The 25,873-nt window shown below is 39.9% G+C and overlaps 1 protein-coding gene across 1 annotated transcript in view; it reads right to left on the bottom strand.

Moving 5' to 3' along the window:
- LOC132815750 (inactive phospholipase C-like protein 2) overlaps positions 1 to 25,873 on the bottom strand; it is a 278,675-nt gene that overhangs the window by 71,965 nt on the left and 180,837 nt on the right. The gene's annotated exons all lie outside the window — the stretch shown is intronic.

Here is a 25,873-nt window from a genome sequence, read left to right as displayed (position 1 = left end):
AATGGATTTATGGTAGTCATTAGATTCTTAATCTATTGAATTAAAATTATATTACAGTTATATTGCTGTTATGAAACTATTCATTTGTACTACAGTTTAGCTTGAACAGACTGATTACTTGCAGAGGCGATGAAACTGAATTTGCTACGTACACTTATTTAACACTCCATGAGATGTGTGCATCATTGCAAGGCCAGCATTTGCTGCCCTTTCCTAACTGCCCTTGATCTGACTGGTTTGCCAGTTCATTTCAGAGAGCAGTTAAAGTCAACCACATTATTGTGGTGTAAATGGCAGATACAACTTACAGATAGTAAATTTCCTTCCCATAAAGCAATTCATGAACGAGAAGGGAAGTTAATTGAATTTATTTGAGTTCATTGCCCCAGAGAATTAGCTTACATCTCCGAAATACCAGGCCAGAGACATCACCACTGCACCATCATCTCCAGCAGCTGTAACTGGATAAATACAATGAGAAAAATCCTTGATAAATATTTGACTGTTCCTAGAACAGATACTGAAACAAACTATACCACGTCTAATTACAAGCAGGCAGTGGAAAAAAAAATGTTAAAAATCAATAACAAAATACAACAAACACTGGCCTCAGATCAGGTTGAAATTTTCATACAAACATCGCTTTTTCCCAGCTGGCTTGATAATTAGATGGCCTATTACATGTTCCAGCATATCACCACCACTTCCCGCACCTTCGCCCTTGAACCCTACCTTCCACCTCCACCAATCTCCGGATACAGCACATCATTCTCCGCCATTTCTGCCACCTATAATCAGACCCTACCACCAGAGATATATTTCCCTCCCCAACCCTATCAGCATTCCGCAGGGACCATTGCCTCCGCAATTCCCTTGTTTGGTCCACACCCCCCACCAACCCACTCTCCACTTCTGGCACTTTACCTTGCTGTCGCAAGAGGTGTAAAACTTGCGCCCACACCTTCCCCCTCACCTCTATCCAAGGCCCCAAAGGATCCTTCCATATCTAGCAGAGATTTTCCTGCACATCCAAACACCTCATCCATTCGTTGCTCTCGATGCGGTCTCCTCTACATCGGGGAGACAGGACACCAACTCAAGGAATGTATCAGGGAACATCTCTGGGGGACATGCACCAAATAACTCCATTGCCCTGTGGCCAACCACTTCAACTCCCCCTCCCACTCCACCAAGGAGGTGTAAGTCCTGGGCCTCCTCCATCAAGCCATCTGATGCCTGGAGAAAGATGCTTCATCTTCCACTTTGGAACACTCCAACCACATGGCATCAATGGCGACCTCACCTGATACCTTATCTCCTCTCCCCCTACCTCATCTTAGACCCAACCCACTAACTTGGCACCGCCCTCTTGCCATGTCCTACTTATGCATTTTCCTTCCCACCTATCTGCTCTACCCTCCCCTCCGACCTATCACCATCACCCCCAACCTCCATCTACCTACCGCCTTCCCAGCAACCTTCCCTTGCCCCACCCCCACAGCCCCCTTCCCCCTCCACATTCCTGATGGAGGGTTTATGTACAAAATGTTGATTCTCCTGCCTGACCTGCTGTGCTTTTCCAGCCCTATACTTTCAGACTCTGACCTTTAGCATCTGCAGTTCTCGCTATTACACATTCTCAGCAAGAGTTAGAAGAGGGATCAGCCTGCAGGAAAATTTGTTCTACATTCCCAATAAAAGTATAGTTGGGCATATGAAAATACTGGATTTAATGTTGAAAGAGAAAAGGTGACTAAAACTAATCTTTTAAAATACTGCTACTTTATATTATAAATATTTAAAATCTGAATATATTAAATAAAATAACAGAAAAAAGCTTCTATTTCTGTTCTATTATACAATAACTCTAGCAGTTTAACATTTGCTCAGAATATTGCACAGAAAATTAGCCAATGCTTCTGTGTAGCCGGAAGTCGATTCAATATGCATGTACCTTGAACGTACCGAATAAAGGCAAATTAATTGCCCTCTAGAATTAACCTACAACTGCAAAATTAATTATTGCAGCACACTCTCAAATTCAGCCAGTCCCACTGGCATCTGTAATGTGCAGAAGTTCCCTAGCCGCAGTTAGACAGTCTTTGGAACAACACTACGTGTTCCTACTTTGTGGAAAAATCAATAACCTGATAGAGAAATTATTGCCCTGTAGCACAAGGGATCCATTAAAGACTGCTGTACCATTAGTGCGTTGAAATTGCATTTGTAATTGGACTTTTTTTTTTCAAAAAGAATTTCACTGTTCATCTGGAGTCCAATGCCTGAAAGGATGGTGGGTGAAGATTCAAAAATAATTTTCAAAAGAGAAATGGATGAATACTTTAAAAAGAAAACAAAAGGGTAAGTGCAGAGGAGTGGGACTAACAGCGTAGCTCTCTCAAAAAGCCAGAGCAGGCACAAAAGGTTGAATGTTTTTCTCTATACTATATGATTATACAAACTTCACTTTCAAAATAACTATTCTCAGTGTGGAAATGTTGTGCCATTTGTCATATTGATCATGGAACAGAAGAAAAGGGATAAGCTGTTCAGTCTATCAAGTCCATCTTGCCATTCAATAAGATCACTGCTGATCAAACATTTCAATGCCTTTTACTCACCCCATCTCCATAACCCTATACTACAGGTAGATGGAAATGTATCAATTTTTACTTTAAATATCACCAAACTTTGCCTCGACAACTGCCTGTGGCAGAGACTTCCAAAGGTTACCCAGCTGTCTGAATAAAACTCATTTGGGACCTAAGTGGCATCTTCCTTATTTTTAAATTATGCTCCTTGATTCTAGTCACTCCAACCAGGGGAAACATCTTACTTGCATCTACCTGGTCTGTTCCTTTAAATGTTTTGTAAGTTTTGACACTGCCTCTCATTCTCTGAAAATCTAGAGAATGCAAGTCCAGTTATCCCAATCCATCTTCATAGGACAATTCTGCCATTCTGGGAACAAATCTGGTGACCATTCGTTGCACTCCCTCTATGGCAATAATACCTTTCCTGTGATAAGGAGACCAATACTGTACACATTACTCCACATGCAGTTAACTAGGTTCCTATACAACTGAAGCAAGACTTCATTATCCTTGACTCAAATTCTCTTGCAATGAAGGCTAACATTCCATTAGCCTTTAGAATAGTTTGCTGTACTTCCATATTAGTCTTCAGTGACTAATCAGCAAGAACTCCTAGATCCCTTTGTACATCCACACTTTTACATTTCTTACCATTTAGGAAATACTCTATACATCTGTTCCTCCTACTAACCTCACATTTTTTTGCATTATATTCCATTTGCCATGTTCTTGCTTATTCACTAATTTTCCTGCAGCCACTTTGTATATTCCTCAAAACATATATTCCCACTTAGTGTATCATCCACAAATTTGGAAATGTAATATTTGTTCCATATCTTCAAATTAAAGAACTAAATGCTAATTAAATGCACCAACAAATACTTATAGATTAGTTGCTGGTTGATATTTACTGTGGCTGTCGGTAATTATTTGACAAGTGTTCAGAGCTTTTCATATTTGATCAAATTTGCCAACATCTACAGGAATGGTGTGGCAGCTATTCAAGCACACTGCTGGAATAGCAGGCATGAGAGGGTGAAGGGACAGCAGGCTCAGTTTTATTTTGACACAACCCACTGGCAGCACGGTGGCTCAGTGGTTTGCACTGCTGTTTCATGGCGCCAGGGACTCTGGTTCGGTTCCAGCCTCAGGCAACTGTTTGTGTGGAGTTTGCAAGTTCTCTCAGAGTCTGAGTGGGTTTCCTCCGGGTGCTCCCACAGTCCAAAGATGTGCAGGTTCGGTGAACTGGCCATGCTAAATTACCCATAGTGTTTAGGGATGTGTAGGTTAGGTGCATTAATCAGGGGAAATGTAGAGTAATGGGGTAGGAGAATGGGTCTGGGTGGCTGTGGACTTGTTGGGCCAAAGGGCCTGTTTCCACATAGAATCCCTACAATGATTTCCCCAACATGGATGTCAGCAATCTTACTAATTTGTTGGAGGATGAATTTCTGTAAACGTCTTTGCACACTGTAAGCCACAGCAATGATTGTACAAAGTGTATTTGTGTGACAGAAAGCTGAACGTGTACTGTAGCACCCAAGATAATGGGGCAACTAATACTTGTCTAATGTGCCATCATGGAAGATTTGACATTGTGTACATGATGCCGCATCTGACAACCTAACATAATTAGCCACCATTTTGATCAAGGGCAGATTCAAGCCTTATCCCAAGGTGGTGCAAAATTTGTCTGTGCTTTTAAACATTGACTGACTTCTGACAGGTTTATTTAACCATTCATTTCAGTCTGTATAGCAGTATTTTGTAGAGTGCCTCCTTTAAGGACTTGAGGTCCCTACAGAGAAATGCATGCAACATTGCCCTCCAGGGGGGCATGCCATATCTTGATCCCCACCCTGCCTGTCTGGTGTTTCATCACATGTATATCTTAGCCTCTCACCTCTCCCACAACATATTCACAGGAGTAATATCTCATTTGGTAATTGCAAATGTAAAATCAAATAATGGTGGACCACAACTCATGGTGCGATCATACTGTTATTGGACTGGTCATTCAGAAATCCTGTTTAATGCCTTGCGGATACCACTTCAAACCCCATGACTGAATTAAATTCCAACTTAGTAAGCTTGGACTATGCCCCACTCTCTGCAACTGGATCCCCTGTTTCCTGACTCACAGGCCACAATCAGTGAAGATTGGGGATAATGTTTCAAGCTCACTAACATTCAACACTGGAGCCCCCCAGGAGTGTACACTCAGCCCCCTACTCTACTTATTGTATACCCATGACTGCATCACCATATACCAGACTAATGCCATTTACAAGTTCGCTGACGACATCACCATAGCCGGTCGAATCCCAGGTGGTGACGAAACAGACTTGACGGGAGGTGGAAGACCTGGAAAAATGGTGCACTGAGAACAACCTAGCTCTCAATGCCAGCAAAACCAAGGAACTCATTATTGACTTTCGGTGGGATGTTACTCATACCCCCCTACACATTAACAGCACAGAGGTGGAATGAGTGGAGAATGTCAAGCTCCTGGCAGTGGTCATAGAGTCATAGAGATGTACAGCATAGAAACAGACCCTTCATTCGAACCCATCCATGCCGACCAGATATCCCAACCCAATCTAGTCCCACCTGCCAGCACCCAGCCCATATCCCTCCAAACCCTTCCTATTCATAAACCTCTTAAATGTTGCAATTGTATCAGCCTCCACAACTTCCTCTGGCAGCTCATTCCATACAAGTACCACCATCTGCTTGAAAAAGTTGCCCCTTAGGTCTCTTTTATATCTTTCCCCTTTCACCCTAAACCTACGCCCTCTAGTTCTGGGCTCCCCAACCCCAGGGAAAGGACTTTGCCTATTTATCCTAACCATGCCCCTCATAATTTTGTAAACCTCTATAAGGTCACCCCTCAGCCTCCGACGCTCCAGGGAAAACAGCCCCAGCCTGTTCAGCCTCCCCCTACAGCTCAAATGTTCCAACCCTGGTAATATCTTTGTAAACCTTTTCTGAACCCTTTCAAGTTTCACAACATCTTTCCGATAGGAAGGAGACCAGAGTTGCATGCAATATTCCAACAGTGGCCTAACCGACATCTTGTATGGCCGCAACATGACCTCCCAACTCCTGTACTCAATACTCTGACCAATAAAGGAAAGCATACCAAACGCCTTCTTCACTATCCTATCTACCTGTGACTCCAGTTTCAAGGAGCTATGAACCTGCACTCCACGGTCTCTTTGTTCAGCAACACTCCCTAGGATCTTACCATTAAGTGTATAAGTCCTGCTAAGATTTGCTTTCCCAAAATGCAGCACCTCGCATTTATCTGAATTAAAGTCCATCTGGTCAAGATCCTGTTTAATCTGAGGTAACCTTCTTCGCTGTCCACTACACTTCTAATTTTGGTGTCATCTGCAAACTTACTAACTGTACCTCTTATGCTCACATTCAAATGATTTATGTAAATGACCAAAAGTAGTGGACCCAGCACTGATCCTCGTGGCACTCCACTGGTCACAAGCCTCCAGTCTGAAATACAACCCTCCACCACCACCCTCTGTCTTCTACCTTTGAGCCAGTTCTGAAACCAAATGGCTAGTTCTCCCTGTATTCCATGAGATCTAACCTTGCTAATCAGTCTTCCATAGGGAACCTTGTCGAATGCCTTACTGAAGTCCATAGATCACATCTACCACTCTGCCCTCATTAATCCTCTTTGTTACTTCTTCAAAAACCTCAATCAAGTTTGTGAGGCATGATTTCCCATGCACAAAGCCTTGTTGATTATCCCTAATCAGTCCTTGCCTTTCCAAATACATGTACATCCTGTCCCTCAGGATTCCCTCCAACAACTTGCCCACCACCGACGTCAGGCTCACTGGTCTATAGTTCCCTGGCTTGTCCTTACCACCCTTCTTAAACAGTGGCACCACGTTAGCTAACCTCCAGTCGTCTGGCACCTCACCTGTGACTATCGATAATACAAATTTCTCAGCAAGAGTCCCAGCAATCACTTCTTTAGCTTCCTACAAAGTTTTTGGGTACACCTAATCAGGTCCTGGGGATTTATCCACCTTTATGCATTTCAAGACATCCAGCACTTTCTCCTCTGTAATATGGACATTTTGCAAGGTGTCACCATCTATTTCCCTACATTCTGTCGTCATTAACAACAAGCTTTCTTGGACTCTTCATGTGGACTCACTGGTTACAAAGGCCCAACAATGTCTCTTCTTCCTCAGGCAGCTGAGAAAGTTTGGCATGACAGCAATTACCCTTGCCAACTTTTACAGGTGTGCCATCAAGAGCATTCTGTCTGGATGTATCACTACCTGGTATTGCAACTGTAACATTGGAGATGGTTACAGAGAATGGTGAACTAGGCCTGGACAATCACAAAGGCCCACCTCCCATCTATAGAATCCATCTACCAGGCTCGCTGTCAAGGAAAGGCCACCAGCATTCTCAAAGATCCATCCCACCCTGGCAATGCTTTTCTACAACCTCTTCCATCGGGGAGCAAGTACAGAAGCCTGAAAAAACAAAAACAAAAACAAAAACAGACACACACACACACACACACACACACACACACACACACACACGTTTCGAAACAGTTTCTACCCTACTGTTGTTAGAATACTGAATGCATTCGCCTATACCTGTACCTTGATTTTTGCCACTGTTTACCTATTATTTACATAGCTATATGTGATTTGCCTGTACTGCTCGGAAGACAAAGCTTTTCACTGTGCCTTGGTACATGTGACAATAAATTCAATTCATTAACAATAAACATGAAATGACTGTGGTGAAAATGAATCTAGTACACTAACATCCTTAGCAACAACAATCTGTCAGGTTCTGTGCCCTTTAAGATAGCCTAACAAGTTGTACAGTTGTGTCAAACTGCTACAGAAAAGCAAAAATAGAATGATATTAGATAAATACCTGATGTTAACTACATATCGAAAATGACAACGACACAGCCTACCCTGTCAAATCTCAAACATCTGGGAGCTTGTGCTAAAAGTAGAAGACCTGTCACATAGACCAGCCAAGAAATAGCCCACTATAATCATACTCACCAAATGATACCTGACAGTCCATGTCCCTTTCTCTTTACATCCTGAGTATGTCTTATTCCAATTAAAGGACAGACACAAATAGAAGTGGCAACATAATGATAATGAGTTGGGAGAGAATTGCCCTTAAGTTTGACTCCAGACCTCATGAATTCTCATGGCATTAGGTTAGCATGGAAAACTTCCCACTGATCATCACCTGCTGCCCACCTTCAGGTGATGAATCAGTACTGGTCCATGTTGGATACCACTTAGGGAGATGTTGGGCATAGGAATGGCATTGGAGCACTCTCATTTATTCACTCACAAAAGTTGGGCATTGCTGGCTAGCACTTATTTTCCACCCTTAATTTTCTTCAAGAAGTTGGTGGTGACTGCCTTCTTGAAGCCTGCAATAACTCATCAAGGTTTCTATGATAGCATCTTCCAAACCTGTGACCTCCACCACCTAGAAGCAGAAGGGCAACAGATAGGAACATAGTAACAGGAGTAGGTCATTCAGCCCTTAAGCCTTCTCTGCCATTTAATAAAATATGCAAATGTGCACCACCAACCTGCTTCAAAACCACATACCAACCTCAATGAAACTGTATCACTGTTCCTTCACTGCAGCCTGGTCAAATCCTGGAACTCCCTCCTTAGCAGCACTGTGTCCCCCCCTAAATCTCATGGACCGCAGCAATTCAGGAAGGCAGTTCACCACCATGTTCTCAAGAACAATTAGTGATTGGCATAAGCTTTGGCTTAGCCAATGATGACGACATTTCATGAAAGAATTTTGAAAAATCTTTGAGGTCAGGTGCATCCACAGTGCTGTTAGGAAGGAATTATGTCATTCTTCAACATCTCCCAGCTCTGATACTCTTCCTATATGGCTGACAGTGACAACTGCAGCCAGTGTCTCTGCACTTAAAAACAATTACAGACTTGCTTTCAGCAAAGAAGGCTGCCTAGCTTTAACTTGTATTATCAAGTTATATTTGATCCCCTGTCAATGTGAGTAACCAAATAACAGCATTGACTGTATGCAGCAATCATTCAAATAAGCAGGAAACATGAATTGACATATTGCCCACATTTTGTTGAAAGGATATTAGTTTGTTAAGATTTACGGCCCCCGCACCTATTCTGGCAGCAAACCAAATTAGCCTTTGTGTTTTAAAATAGCAACATGTACAAACAGATTTATTAATTAAAGAGCACTAAATAAGCAGTACATTACAAGAGTGTTATTATAAACAGAAACCAATGTCAGACAAAATTGTTCATGTTTAATTAGCCAACAAAAGATGTGAAGTCACCTGATCACCCTGCAGTGGCCAGACAAGGCTATCTTGTCGGAATAATCATTTCTTTATTTCCAGCATTTTACATTTTGATATTTGACAATATAATTTGAGTGTGACTATGTTTTAGCTACACTTGGCAATAGAGTACAAAAATGATCAACTAACAGTTTTAAGTATGTGTATGACATTAAACCATACTTCATCCAAATATGCAAAAGGTATAAAATATTAAAAGAAGCCATTCCTCTAATACATTTAGTCAACAGTCATCGATAACGTTTAAATTATAGCCACATTCCAGTGTTGGCTGAAATCTTGAGTTGATGCTTATCTACATATTTTATTCTCTCAGGTAAGTGCAATATTCAAGAGCATGGAGTTCTCTAGATGTCCTGGATAACATTTATTCCACTAAAGGCCTTCGCTAAACTCAACCAATTAGCTCATTTACTTTTTAGTATTTGCTGCATGGAAATAGACCGACACATTTACCTTCAAAACAGCACTAATTGTACTTCAAGTAATTAATCATTTGTGAAGTTTATTAGGACATCATGTTTCCTAAATTTACAATAAAAATCTCTTACATCGCAGCCACTCTTTGTAACTGGTTACAATATAGAAAACCTGTTATTGTGTAAAACCAAGTTGGTCGCATTGCTAATAATTCTTGGCAAACATTGATGAGCTTGGAAATTGCATAACTCATCTACTCCACTGGCATAACTAAATGAGAGTTATTTATGGCAGTGAGAAAACACCTGAAATGACGTCACTGGTGACATACTGTTTCTGGATCTTGGCACAATCCAGGTTTTCAATTAATTATGGAGCTGCCAATTGACGCCAGTCAAATGACAATTTAAAAATGCTCATTATACAGGAGTATCATTTACTTCCATGGAAAGGTTGTTTAATTATTATAATCTTTCAGAGATACAAAAATTATTAGCTTAACTCTACATACCTTTCTAAGTTCATAAGTTCATAAGATATAAGAGCAGAATTAGGCCATTTATCCCATTGAGTCTGCTCTGCCATTTGATCATGGTTGATATGCTCGTCACCCCCATTTTCCTGCCTTCTCCCCATTACCCTCCAACCCATCACCAATTAAAAATCGTTTTACTCCTCCTTAAATTTACTCACTGTCTCAGCATCTATCACACTTGGGGTAGCAAATTCCACAACCTTTGGGGAAGTAGTTTCTCCCACTCTATTTTAAATTTGCTATCCCTTATCCTAAGACTATGACCTCTTATGCATAAAATGAATCACTGTCAGCAATTTTATGGAAAAGAATATGTCTGAATTAACAAATATTAGAATTTATTAATAACTGTATGTAATTAAATTATTTTTAATTCTTAGCATTATTTACACAAATTTACATTATAATTTTGATATGAAAATATGATAAATATACAGAATCAGAAGAGATTATTGAGTACATCTGACAGTTAATACAATTGAAAACATAAGATATACTAATCACAAAATTAGATATAATCAGTCCCTATGTCCATTAGGTGTTTACCCTCTATGAAAATAATTCTAAACTCATGCTCCCATCACCCTTTCCCTAAATCACCTATTTAATCTATTTGTACATGTTGCCATCTTAAAACTTGATTCACACAAGAGATATGGGCAAATCTCAAACCATTAGCTCTTCTTCTGTTAATTCACGATGGCATTAACAATCTTAAAATCATTGTAAAAATCTTCTTGGCTATAAACCTTCTACAATGACATATGTTCTGTATGACGTGGTCAGCACCAAAGAAACAGCACTTTCTGCTGACCTGAGGAAAAACTGCCTCCAAGGATATGGTGAACTCTGCAGCATTATTTTCAACTTTCCAGATGTTATCTGGTACCAAGTAAAGGGAAGGTTTTGGCATACAACAGCAGTGATTTTAGCAAACAAATAAGGAGCCTGAAAAACTGAAGTGTTCAAACTTGGAAAGATCTGAGAAATGGAATCTTAATTTGGAATTTCTTCAGCTGGTCATATATAGAATTTTTAAAAAAATACACTTCTTTTAAACAAAGAGCATCAAATTGAATTATCTGCAAATTTGTATCAGTGAATTCACATTCCATTCCATAGAAGCACAAAATCTACAGAGAGCTTAACTTTGGCAACTGTACTCAGAGGTGTAAACAGATCCTTTCTATCTCATCAAAATGGAGAATGGATCATTAATCTCTGAAAGTCTAGGACATTAAAGAAATCATCTTGGTCCTTATACAATAACTAAGGGAAGCTATGCAAATCATGAGCTAGTCCACCATATTCTTTAGAATATACCACCAAGATGAAGAGAAATCATGTGATACAACCTTCTGAGAGAAGGTTTGAATTTGGTAATACACACAACAGAAATAGCTGCAGGAATGATTGGGATCGAAGTACTCAAAGATGGCATTAGGAAGGACAGGAAATTCTGTTAATTCATGATGGCATTAACACAATAGCTCAAGATCAGAAGCAACATGTGGAAACAATTTGGGTAGAAATGAGAAATGATGATAAAGGCAAAAAATAACTTGTGGCAGTAACATATAGGTCAGGTAACTAAGCACATGGTAGAGCAGAGCATGAAGAATGAAATGTTGGGAACTTGTCAGAAATATACAACAATAATCACAGACGATCTTAACCTACATATAGACTGGAAAAATGAGATGGCCAGAAATAACCCAGATGAGGAATCCATAGAATGTTTTCAGTATAAACAGTTTCTGAGCGCAGAATAAGAAAAAAGAACTGCGGAAGCTGAAAACCAGAAACAAAAAGAGAAATAGCAGGAAAAATACAGCACATCTGGCAGCATCTGTGGGAAGCACGTGTAGATTTAATGTTTTGAGTCCATGTCCTTTCTTCAAAACTGTTTTAAATTGGCCATATTTTGAATTGCATTGTATTCTCTTTTAAACAAAAGCAAACAACCTCAACTCTTCAAAATCTTTGCAAGTTGTATTTCTTGATCTTTCATTTCATTTTGTCCTGCATCATCCTTCCTAAACTTTATTCAAACTGTTGTCTGACACTGATTCAGTATGTCAGTATTTATATTTAGAAAAGAATGGGCTTATCAATGGTAGGCAACATGGATTTGTGTGGGGGAGATCGTGCCTTACCAACTTAATAGAGTTCTTCGAGGAAGTGACCAAGTTGATAGATGAAGGAAGGGCTGTTGATGTCATATACATGGGACTTTAATAAGGCATTTGATAAGGTTCTCCATGGAGAAAGTGAAGTCACATGGTGTGCTGGATGTTCTAGCTAGGTGGGTAAAGAACTGGCTGAGCGACAGGAAAGAGAGAGTAGTAGTTGAAGGGAGTTTCTTGAAATGGAGAAAGGTGACCAGTGGTGTTCCACAGGGGTCAGTGTTGGGGCCACTGTTGTTTGTAATATACATACTAGATCTGGAAGAGGGCACTGTTGGTATGATCAGCAAGTTTGCAGATGACACGAAGATTGGTGGAGTAACAGAAAGCATAAGGGACATCAAAGAATACAGGAGGGTATAGACAGACTGGAGAGTCGAGCGGAAAAGTGGCAGATGGATTTCAATCCAGGCAAATGTGAGGTGATGCATTTAGGTAAGACTAATTCTAGAGCGAATTATACAATGAACGAAGAGCCTTGGTTGATGGGCAGAGAGATCTGGGAGTGCAGGTTCATTGTACCCTGAAGGTTGCTGCACAGGTGGATAGAGTGGTCAAGAAGGCATATAGTATGCTTGCCTTCATTGGGCGGTGTATTGAGTATAAGAGCTGGCAAGTCATGTTAAAATGAGACAAGACATTGGTTCGGCCATGTTTAGAATACTGTGTACAGTTCTGGTTGCCACATTACCAAAAGGATGTGGTCGCTTTGGAGAGAGTGCAGAGAAGGCTTACAAGGATGTTGCCTGGTATGGAAGGTGTTATCTATGAAGAGAGGTTGAGTAGGTTAGGTTTATTTTCAGTAGAAAAAAGGAGATTAAGGGGAGAACCTGACTGAGGTTTACAAAATCATGAAGGGTATAGACAAGGTGGATAGAGACAAGCTTTTTCCCAGGGTGAAGAATTCCATAACAAGGTCACGCGTTCAAGATAAGAGGGAAAAAGTTTAAGGGGGATATATGCAGCAAATACTTCACACAGATGGTGGTGGGCATCTGGAACGCGTTGCCAGCAGAGGTGGTAGAGGCAGGCATGGTAGATTAATTTAAAATGTGTCTGGACCAATGCATGAGTAGGTGGGGAGCAGAGGAATACATATACTTAGGAATTGGGCAACAAGGTTTAGACAGTAGATTTGGATCGGCTCAGGCTTGGAGTGCTAAAGGGCCTGTTCCTAGGCTGTGAATTTTCTTTGTTCTCTTTGCTCTATATTCTACTTCTTCCCCTAAACCTCAGAATTGTGCTATCCTTGGTATTATCCAATTGAAGTGTTGTTTATATACCTGAGAAACAACCACGCCAAAATTTTTTTATTTGTTTATGGGATATAGTGATCAGTAATATTATTAATACATCAGCGACATAAATCAATGATATAATAGAAAGGTTTAAAACTATGAAAAATCAGACAGGAAGATGGAAGCAGACTTTTTCTAGACGTTTAGTCAGATCAAGGGACCATGCGTATAAGATTAAGTTAAGAGATTTCTGGTCAAGATCCTACCTCATAGAGTTGAATGGCTGAAGAGTTCAGTCTGAGTGACTGGTTGTTGGATGATCTTTGTCAAACTTGGATTGAATAGATAGATAAAGCAAAGGAAGCTGAAGGAATTTGGGAAGTGACTAAATAACACAATTGGTAGCATTCATTTATATTGACTTGTCTGTTTCAGTCTTGCAACTTTCATGCTCATTTATGTATATTCATTTTAGGGGTTGTACTTATTTAAGGTGGTTGGACGCATACAGCACTCCTCCATTCTCAATGTTTTCCAGCTGAAACAGTGGTTTATTTGGACTTCTATCAATTAGTACAGGGTATACAGAATTTGCTGCTCACGATAGTCTCCTCTTCACCAGAAAGGCTAACACAGACTGGATGATCATTTAGTTGAACACTTCTGTTCAGCCTTCAGATCTGATCTTCTGGTCACTGGCCCTTTTAATTCTCTCAGCCCATAATCCCACTATCACCTTAGCCTCTGTACCATTCTAACGGCCTCAGCTTTAGCTTGAGAATTTGTGCCTCATTTTTTGATTAAGCACTTTACAACGTGAGGTCATAGCAAAATTTCCCAATACTTTCCAGACAGCAAGTACTTTAGATCAAAGTTTGTGAGAAGATTTGTAGCTTGGGTGCTCATTGTTGTGGTTCTGTTCACCGAGCTGGGAGTTTTTGTTGCAAACGTTTCGTCCCCATGAGCAAAACCATCGTAGTGTACAAAAATCCCATGCAAGGACTGCACAAAACACTACATAGGACAAACAGGAAGACAGCTAACGATCCGCATCCATGAACACCAACTAGCCACGAAACGACATGACAAGCTATCCCTAGTAGCCATACACTCAGATGACAAACAACATGAATTCGATTGGGACAACACCACTATTATAGGGCAGGCCAAACAGAGAACAGGCAGCGAATTCCTAGAGGCATGGCACTCATCCACAAATTCTATCAACAGACACATCGACCTAGACCTTATATACCGGCCACTGCAGCGGACAGCAACTGACAACCGGAAGCGGCAGATTCAAACCACTATAAATGCTGGAGGAATCAGCACAGAAGCGCTTCACAGGAGGCTCCCAAGCACTGAAGATGTCACCTACAAAGGGGACAAAACGTTTGCAACAAAAACTCCCAGCTCGGCGAACAGAACCACAACAGTACTTTAGATGCAATTTTTATTTCTTAATTTGACCCCATTACAATACAAAGGAACCTTGGATGATGAGAGTGGTGGAGCTTCTCGTCAAAAGGAAGGAGGTAGCTTACATAAGGTGGAGGAAACTAGGGTCAAGCTCAGCTCTTAAGGATTACAGGCAGGCAAGGAAGAAGCTCAAAAATGGTCTGAGGAGAACCAGGAAGGGGCATGAGAAAGGCTTGGTAGAACAGATTAGGGAGAACACAAAGGTATTTTACACTTATGTGAGGAATAAGAGAATGGTCAAAGAAAGAGTAGGGCTGATCAGGGGTAGCATAGGGAACTTTGTGGGGAGTCTGAGGAGGTAGGGGAAGTTCTAAATGAGTTTTTTGCTTCTGTCTTTACGAAAGAAACGAACTTTGCAGTGAATGAGATCTTTGAAGAGCAGGTGTGCATGCTGGAATGGATAGAGATAGAGGAAGCTGATGTGCTGAAAATATTGTCAAACATTAAGATTGACAAGTAGCCAGGTCCCGACCAGATTTGTCCTCGGCTGCTTTGGGAAACGAGAAATGCAATTGCTTCGCCACTTGCGAAGATCTTTGCATCCTCGCTCCCCACTGGAGTTGTACCTAAGGACTGGAGAGAGGCAAATGTAATTCCTCTCTTCAAGAAATAGGGAAATCCCCGGCAATTACAGACCAGTAAGTCTCACATCTGTTGTCTGCAAGGTGTTAGAAAGGATTCTGAGGGATAGGATTTATGACCATTTGGAAGAGCATGGCTTGATTAAATGCAGTCAACACGGCTTTGTGAGGGGCAGGTCATGCCTCACAAACCTTATCAAGTTCTTTGAGGATGTGACTAGAAAAGCTGATGAGGGTCGAGCTGTGGATGTGGTGTATATGGACTTCAGCAAGGCATTTGATAAGATTCCCCATGGTAGGCTCATTCAGAATGTCAGGAGGAATGGGATACAGGGGAACTTAGCTGTCTGGATAGAGAATTGGCTGGCCAACGGAAGACAGTGAGTGGTAGTAAAAGGAAAACATTCTGCCTGGAAGTCAGTGGTGAGTGGTGTTCCACAGGGCTCTGTCTTTGGGCCTCTACTGTTTGTAATTTTTATTAATGACTTGGATGAGGGGATTGAAGGATGGATCAGCAAGTTTGCAGATGACACAAAGGTTGGAGGTGTCGTTGACAGTATAGAGGGCTGTTGTAGGCTACAGCAGGATATTGACAGGATGCAGAGATGGGCTGAGAGGTGGCAGATGGAGTTCAACCTGGATAAATGTGAGGTGATGCATTTTGGAAGGTCAAATTTGAAAGCTGAGTATCAGATTAAGGATAGGATTCTTGGCAGTGTGGAGGAACAGTAGGATCTTGGTGTGCAGGTACATAGATCCCTTAAAATGGCCACCTAAGTGGACAGGGTTGTTAAGAAAGCATATGGTGTTTTGGCTTTCATTAACAGGGGGAATGAGTTTAAGAGTTGTGAGATCTTGTTGCAGCTCTATAAAACTTTGGTTTGACCACACTTGGAATACTGTGTCCAGTTCTGGTCACCCTATTATAGGAAAGATGTGGATGCTTTGTAGAGGGTTCAGAGGAGGTTTACCAGGATGCTGCCTGGACTGGAGGGCTTATCTTATGAAGAGAGGTTGACTGAGCTCAGATTTTTTAAATTGGAGAAAAGGAGGAGGAGAGGGGACCTAATTGAGGTATAAAAGATAATGAGAGGCATAGATAGAATCGATAGCCAGAGACTATTTCCCAGGGCAGAAATGAGTAACACGAGGGGTCATAGTTTTAAGCTGGTTGGAGGAAAGTATAGAGGGGATGTCAGAGGCGGGTTCTTTACACAGAGAGTTGTGAGAGCATGGAATACATTGCCAGCAGCAGTTGTGGAAGCGAGGTCATTGGGGACATTTAAGAGACTGCCGGACATGCATATGGTCACAGAAATTTGAGGGTGCATACATGAGGATCAGTGGTCGGCACAACATCATGGGCTGAAGGGCCTGTGCTGTGCTGTACTGTTGTATGTTCTATCTTTTTCTGACCTTTCAACATCATCTATTTTGTCATTTAATATCCTGTGTTCCAGCTGATCACAGACTTCTTTTCATCTACCCCTTTTGTTGTCTCAAATTCTTTCAAAACTGCTTTTACTTTATCCTTTTCTAGTTTCTAGATGAAAGATCATTGCCCTGGAAGGGTAACTGTTGATCTCTCCACAATGCTCTCTGACCTCTTAAATATTTTTGGCATTTACTGTTTTATTCCAAATATTTCAGCACCTTTTGCTTGTCTCTTCTTTTTATTTAATGAGACTGACAGTAGTTGATCTTCCTAACTCCATTTCGTTCTCATTTGAAGAAGGTACTGTCAATTGATTTGTAATCCTGAACTCTAATATTGTGGGGACTGGTGTTCAAATAACACCATCACAAATGGAGAAATTTGTATTCAATACAAAAATGTGGCATTTAAAAAACTAGCCTAATAGCAACATGTAACCAGTCAGTTGATTTAAAATTCCATCTGCTTCATCAATGCCCTTTAAAGGAGGGAAATTTGTCATTCTTGCCTCATTTGCTCTGTGTGTGACTCCAGACACACAGCAATGTACTTGACTCTTAACTGCTCTATGGGCTATTATGAATGGTCTGTAAATGCTGGCCTAGTTAACAATGTTCACATTTCACTAATGAATAGAAACTCAAATGCATTGCCTTAAATAAGTTTATTCGATTTCAGAGTCAGGTCAAAGAGATTCATTTTGCAATGCTGAAGATATGCAAAAATGGTAGGTGTGTTTTGGTTTCTGCCCATCTGATTAGGAAGTTCTATAATTGTAAATTTCAGCACGTTGTGACATGCATTGCTGGCTGCTTCTTTCTGTTCAGACTTTGGTCATGCCCTATTAGAGGAAAGCACTAGAACAGATGCATCAACAAAGAACAAGCAAAAACTAATTAACAACAAGCAGGCTTTGATTTGGCCCACTTTCACAAATGTGCTATGAAGCAACATGACTGGAGACCTGGGAAGATGTTGCTGTCTATCCTGTTGCTTTGTTAATTAACTCTGCTCATTATTATTAAAATTTACAAAAATAATGAAATGGTCCTGTCTAGTAGTAAATTCAATTTGCAATTCATAGACACTCTAAAACTTGCAACTCTGAATAGATTTTGAGTAATTTGTCCAGGTGGGTGTCCCAAGAAAGTAGCTAAGCAATATTAAGAATTACTTGGAAACAAATGAACACATCATACCTTGGGGCCTCAGTGCATCTGCTGTAGGCAGGAAAGTGGATAATTAGCAGAGCAGAAACATTTGTATATTTTATTGTTTAAGTGAAAATGTGCTGATTAAAAGGAAAAGCCTGTCAGATTTTGTGGCTAATGCCTGTAATTGGGGAGTGCAACAACTTCATTTCACAGTACAAGAGTGGTAGCTAATTTTAGTGTTACGATAGCTCAAAGGAGAAGAAAATTAATATATGAACAATTATTTTAAGTATCTTAACTATGATCAGATCAAAACATACAAGAATGACATCACAACTTCTGATTAATATTGCAAGACTTCAACATTCTAATCAGAAAGTTAGTTTTGATTTTTTTGATGAACTCTGAAATGTTTCACTAGATATGGAAGCTATGAAATAAACTTATTTAGAAGTATATAGGTTCTGCATTTTATTTGAGAAAATTCACAACTTATATCAATTAATAATCCACAATCAAAACTGTAGAAATAGATGTTCAAATGTGGATTCTCAAAAATGCATTTTGTTTATGCCTGTGAAAGAACAACCACTAATTTTGATGCATTGGTATTAATGACACTTTACTGCTTTTCAACAACTAATAAGCCTTTTAGCCAGTATAGGTGTTAAAATGTTAGGTGTATAATTTTGAAGAATCATTTGGCATAGCTTGAGTATTCCTCTGGATCCTGAGTATTTAATTAAGCTCTAATATGCAGAACTGTAAGCACATTGTTATAATATTATAAACCTATCTTTTGGTTCATGAGATTATATTAGTTAAGGACTACAGCTTTAAATTTAGGGTAACTAAAAGGATTATGTGATCTATTCTGGAGTCTAACAGTCAATAAGCCTAGGTGATTTGATTATTAGAGATCAAAGGATGGGTTAGATTGTTTTGTTCAGAAAGTTTGAAGGAATGAATTACCTCTAGGGCAGTGACCATAATCTCTGATATACAATCAGGAGACCCTGAATCTTCAGAAGTTGCAGAGAGATATCATAGATACTGTGGTGCTGCAAACTGTCCATTTATCTTTGAGATGATAGGGGGTTGGGATCAAAGATACTAAAGAACATCACATTTTCAGTTCGTATTTTGTGAAGTGAGATTCATGGTGGCCAGCCTGCCAAGGTTCACAGCAACTTTACTCATGCAATCTTCCACTCTTCATCTCATTAATGTTCAGTGCTCCCCAAGCTGCATGCCTTCTGCACTAATAAAAATGCAAACCTCGGAAAGCAACGTGAGCTACACAGGCCCTGGCAGTCCTTAACTCAGTGCTGAAATCGATGAATGTGCACAAAGAAAACAATGTGATGTGCAAAAATGCAGCCCACCTCCAAATAAATGATAGCTTATTTTCATAGAATTTGTTTGTTCGAAGAGCCATAGATGCATGCATTCATGTGAGCACAACGGCATCCTGTATAGATGCATGAGGTGCATGTATGTCCCTGTGCACAGAGACCTAGTGGAAGAATGCAAGTCATAGGTGTCCTTGAGCTTCAAAGTGATCAATGTCCAAACTGGTGTGTCCAAGCATGGAAATGATGATGTGCCCACTCTGACATGCATGGATGAAGGCTGGTGGTATGCCCACTCTGACATGCATGGATGAAGAGGCTAGTGACCATGGAGAAGGAAGGGTATTGAAGAAGCAATAGAAGATCGCCAAGACAACCACTCGGTGAGCTTCAGCTATTCTGGGAATTGGAGCAGTCTAGTTTCTTTGTGAATGACAGCAGTATTGAAAGTAGAGCATAAAGAAGGAAAGTTGGCATTTTTAAAATATGCAGATAAATGGAACTAAGACAACAGCCACTCAAAGGTGAGATTCTTTTATTGTCCTTTAAGGCTTGAGGGAAAAATCAGGAAATGTTTCTCAACATCAAGATCTAAATATTTTTAAAACTGTCATCTATATTATTCCTGATGAAGGGCTTATGCTCGAAACGTCGAATTCTCTATTCCTGAGATGCTGCCTGGCCTGCTGTGCTTTGACCAGCAACACATTTGCATCTATATTTTTTCACCTTTCTTGCCATGCTAGACATGAGGGGGAAAGTCCACTGGGTGTTTCTTAAAGATAAATTTCTATTATACCTGTAAATCCAATGAAAAGATATGTTTTCCTTTGTTTATATAAAGGTGTTAAATAGAGGACCAAGTTACTGCTTGAAGAGAGGTTTATTCATTGGAAGTGTTTTCTGTTGAGACGAAAAAACACCAGGGGATGGGATTGAGTTTATTGTTTTAGCAGAGTTTTGTGCAACAGCAGGGACAGGAGTTATTATGTCATGTAGATTTGTTTTATGTGTGCCTCTGTTTTGGTTTCAGCTTTAATTTTTTTTATATTAACTGCTGGTATGCTATTTTATATTGTGGCACAATACCACTTCCTCTTGAATCCACTCATAAGCCCCATCTCAATACCCTCACTTAGCTAAAGTCCTCAACTTTGTTATTAGAGGAGAACATTTAACACAACAAGGAAGGAAAGAAGCCTTTTGAAAAATGAACAAACTAGATTAGCTCACTGTCAGCCACATTTTGACAGCCAGTTCACATGATTTAGGGTGCATAGTTCAAGAGACAATTCGAAGTGTTTTAATTGGGAGGCTAAGGACTGAGGCAAAAATAATGGCCAAATAAAAAGTCATTTTTTCCTAATTCTTAAAATTCTTGGAATGTTTTTTCCAGTTCTGGACCTGCAATAGAAGATGCATTGGGACTCCATGCTTGCACATTTTATGAACAGCTGATCCTGACATTATTGGGCATGCTTGATTATGATCAGCACAGGACATGAACTAGACAGAGAAAAATATACTCGTGTTATTGTGCAAGTTTGTGTGAGACTTTATCATCTTATGTGAAAACTATAGCCAAAGCAAAAAAGGTATTAAGTTGTATTCATGCAATCGTTCAGCATCTGTTTTGATCCTGTACAGGCAACTGACCAGAGTGTACTCGCAGTAGCATGCCCAGTTAGTATGAAATATAGTAGCCTTAGAAAAAGGTTCCAAGGAAACTGAGAGACTAATGCCTAATGTAAAGAACTTTAATTACTGAGATAGGTGCAAAGACCTTGGCTTAGCTATTTTAGAACTGAATAGGCTTAGAGAGTTCTGTCTAGAGTCTGTAAACACTTACATGATCGTATAGGGTCCTGATTAATAGTTTATTCCAGTTTAACAGACTGGAAAGAAATAGGCAACATGATTTCAAACTATATAAGAGTTATCACTGATTAGATATTAACATTGAGGATGGGAGATTGATGGAGGGCAGAAGTAGTTATCCATGAATTATAAGACATCAGAACAAGAGTAGGCCATCTAGTTATTTGAGAATGTTCCATTATCTAGCAGCTGATCTGCAATCTAATTCTGCATATGCACCTTTGTTCAATATTCCTGGATTTCTTTGGATGACAGAAATATATCAATCTCAAATTTAAAACTAAATAAGAATTATACATTAATTACTATTTGCAGAAGAGAGTTCCAAACATCTGCCACATATAAAAGCATTTCCCAGTTTCACTCCTGAAAGGTAGCTCTAATTTTTAGACAATGTCCTCATTCATAGACACCTCAATCAGCAGAAATAATCTATTCTCATCAATCATAACTGTCCCTCATCAATCAAGAAAACCTCAATCAAATCCTATTTAAATTTTTAAATTCCAGGCTACACAACCACAACTCATGTAATCAGTCCTTGTAATTTAACCCTTACAGTCCAATAATCATTCCGGTTATGGAAAAACAATGGTCCTGCTATCCTAGTGTGGGAATTTGTTGATATGTAGCGCCACATTTCATACCTGTAACATTGTAATATTCAGAATGGATGATCTTACAGCCATTGGAAGCTTCATCAATGGGGTAGGGCAGGGATTTGTGTAGGTGTTGTTGGAATTGGGAGACAGAAGAATATCTCCTTGCCCGCTCCCCAATCCTGATGAAGGGTCTTAACCTGAAACGTCGACTGCTCCACCTCCTGATGCTGCCTATTTGTCTCCAGAATATCTGGCAAAGTTGCACCTCCCACAGGAATCAAAGTTAAACTGAATGTTCTGCTGGCTAAATAAACAGAATTGTGCCGACATGAAGCAAGACACCATATTTTGAGAAGACTGGGTGCACTACTACAATGAGCATACTAATAGGCCAGAAAGCCAAACCTTCCAACCGAAGTTGAAACCTGGACATTTGCTGCATAGACATTCACATTAGAATACCTCATAAACAATTGACTGACAAAGCCTAGCACCAGCAGCATCCATTTCATGTAATACTTCCTCTACTCACAGGTAAGTAGAGAACACTATCATGACACATGCAATAAATAAGAGTGAGAGGTTGGAAGGTGAAGATCTGTTTTGTGAACGTCATAAGAAGCCTGCATGTCATTCATGTAGACAGATCATTATCACCACCATTGAAAGCAGGCTAAAGCACTGCAATGCATGCATTAGCAATATTCTAGATGCTCAGAGCCCATCAACAATGAACAATGAAAAAAATCAACCTATAAAAATTCTAATCATGAATACTACAGTTCAGGTTTTAACAAGGAGGCCCAATGTTCATCACCTATTTCATCCTGACAAAATAAGTACACTTCATGTTCACATTGAGAAAAGGAATTGAACCAGATGTAAGGTCATTAAACAATTATAACTTTTAATTTAAAATGAAATTATCTCAAAGACATTTTAGAGAACACATATTTGTTTAGAATACCAGAAAATTAATTGTTGAGTAACTCGGGTGGGGATCTGGTGATTTAAATCTCCATTCAAGCTTCTGTTTCCGATTTGTCTATTCTATTTATTTCACCTGGTGGAAAAAATTGCTGGATTAGTGGTGCTTTTACTGCTCCTCGGATGCTGCTTGAATTGCTGTGCTATTCCAGCACTACTATTCTAGAATCTGGTTTCCAGCATCTGCAGTCATTGTTTTTACCTACTGGAAAGAATTGCTCCCTTGCTTTCCTAGTGATACACAATAAGACTATCCTGACAACTAAGTACCACTCTTCATTCCACTGCAAATGTCACAGTAACCCAACTGTCAGTCTCATTCTATCCACACCAATTGTAACTGCTGTGAAACTTTTCTCTTGTGTCCCAGTGATAGAGCCAGCATCACCATAGCCCATAGCTCTTAGACCTCTGAGGATTGCACTAGCTCAGATACTGACATCTTGATGGGAACGTTAGTCTCAGAGATTGTGGGAGCACAATCTGGAAAGCGCATTTTGGCAGATCCGCTGCTGGTACTCGGAGGAAGAGACCAAACTCCAAGTAGGAGAGGACTCGGTGATGTCGCCATCAGGGACTTCATCTACAGTGACAACGTGGAAGCAAAACAAACAATGAAATACATGGCAATGGGTCATGCTGCCACCTTCAGCCCACCTTCTGCGACATCCTTATTCTTTTGTGACCCCTTTGCCCACAATGTAGCTGTTCAACAATGTCTATGGCAGGGAGGTGAAATGCACAGAAGTGAACCATGCATTAGGATGGCCACAGAATAGGGATTCCCGCAGGTCTGCATCACTTACAGTGCACAGATCTATGCACAATGTTACTTTTGTGATGATCTAACTCAATGAAGCAGGAAGGGAGTAATACTCTGTAGCAGGGATTGTTAATTTAAATGTTATACCAAATCTAGTCTGCTTAATACACATTGACCCTCTGAAATACAATAGTGTCCAGACTGGGCCTTTGTCAGACCAGAAAATTTCACAGACCATTCGAGGTCATAAGTGAGGGTGAGCACTAAAATTTTTAAACACATGTAAAAAGCTCTATACAATATAAAATTAAATGGAAAGCAATTATTTTGGAGAATATAAATAATCTTTACCAATTAGTAGAGTTTTGCTTTGCCATGATGCAGTCTGTCCACTGCTCATGATTCTCCTGCAGACCGGGCATGTACACATCAAGGCCTCGTGACTTAAACAATGACTTTACATGGGCCATTATGCTTGTAGAAGATGAATGCCACTTAGAAACTGACCCAAATATGCTCAATGAGAGGTTTACACTGCTGCAGCAAGAAAAACCCTTCAGGGAGATAGACACAGAGCAACGTAGGTTCTTGGTAAAACCGGAAGTACTGTGGATGGTGGACCAGAGGTTGCCAGACCAATGAGTACCAGATTAGGGCAGTAAAAATTTATATCTAAATTAATATATTGAGAAGCAGCCGAAACCTGGCTCCTAACTTTAAAGTTTACTCTAAACTTATTAACAACATATTTCTAAAATTTCACAGTTTCAAAATCATTAGCATGAATCATAAAGGTGCCTGAAAGATTCACTTTATGCATACCTATAAAACATTGTGGGAATTGTTTTCAGTTGAGCACAACACATTTTCTGGAAAACAATCGCACAAAAAACAGAATATTTTAGAAGTATCACCATTCACGTCATGCGCAAAAATTGTTTAGTTTCCTTATTTCCCCTTTTGCAACTGTTGCATCTTTGCCAGTTTCAGAATCATCTTTCTCTGAAAAGTATCAAACCACAGAAATGTAGCTTTTGTGCTGATTGATCTACATTAATGAATATATGACCAATGGAGCCGAAAAGATTTTCCAGTTGTGCGAAATGCCTGTTTAAATCTTGAGGGCATGGATAGGTTGACTTGTCAAGACTTTTCCTCCCCCAGGATAGGGGAGTTCAAAACTAGTGGGCACAGGTTTAAGTGAGAGGGGAAAGTTTTAAAAGGGACCCAAGGATCAACTTTTTCAGTCAGACAGTGGTGCATGTATGGAATGAACTCTCAGAGAAGAATGAGGCCGCAATATTTAAAAGGTATCTGGATGGGTGTATGAGTAGGAAGGGTTTAAGAGGGATATAGGCCAAATGCTGGCAAATAGGACTAGACTAATTTCAGATTTTTGGTTGGCATGGACTTATTGGACCGAAGGTTCTGTTTCCATGCTGTGCATCTCTATGACTCTAATTGGCCTGACTTTAGACTTATAAGGCCTATCTCAAAGAATTTTCCAGTTCAGTTCTATCCGTGTGACAAGGCTGTTTGCCCTTAACTTTTCATTTAGAAACAAAATGCAAATTCTTTTTAACTATAATTCCTTTTGATTTAGTACTCATTAGTTTATTATAGTTTATTACAACAACCTAAACTTCATAGTCATGAGGTCTTCTGCTTCTAGAGCTGTTCCAAGGCTGTTTGTTAGCCTTCATTCCTTTGAATGATCTATTCAAACTACAATCTGTGTTTGGAATTTTAGGTCCATTGAAACTACTGCCATGAGATCTCCTTTTCACCATTATTGGAGTATCTCTCCCGATTATGTAATCATTTCTGATACAAGAGTCACTTCCAGACCCAATATGAGAACTTTAACTGCTCTTATCTCCTCTCAACTCTTTTACCCATTTTTTCAGATAGGGGTCTCGCTTCACAGCTATCATCTCAAACTTTCATCAAATATGTAAACTTCCCAGTTGTCTTCCCTGTATGTTCCAGTATTTTTGCAACCTTTCATTCATGAGACTCTCACAGAATATGTTCTTTATCCATGTACCAACCAAAGGGTCATTGGTGTTTGGATGTCATATCTGCCTTGTTATTGTTTTAAGAGCAAGGACCAGGATGAAAACGTGTTCAGCACCCATAGGATTCCAAGAAGCGGCACAGTAGACTGATGATGTATATGAATTGCTTTGTAAATGCAAATTCTTTGTTTGTACCTTGACTGTTAAGTAAATCTGCTTGAGATTTTCAAGTAATCTGAACCACATTACTCACAAATTCA

This window comes from Hemiscyllium ocellatum, chromosome 5 (genome assembly GCF_020745735.1).
Source record: "Hemiscyllium ocellatum isolate sHemOce1 chromosome 5, sHemOce1.pat.X.cur, whole genome shotgun sequence".
In the NCBI taxonomy this organism is placed as follows: Eukaryota; Metazoa; Chordata; class Chondrichthyes; order Orectolobiformes; family Hemiscylliidae; genus Hemiscyllium; species Hemiscyllium ocellatum.
The sequence above is the reverse complement of the archived record's forward strand: the minus strand, read 5'-3'. Positions and strand labels throughout refer to the sequence as shown.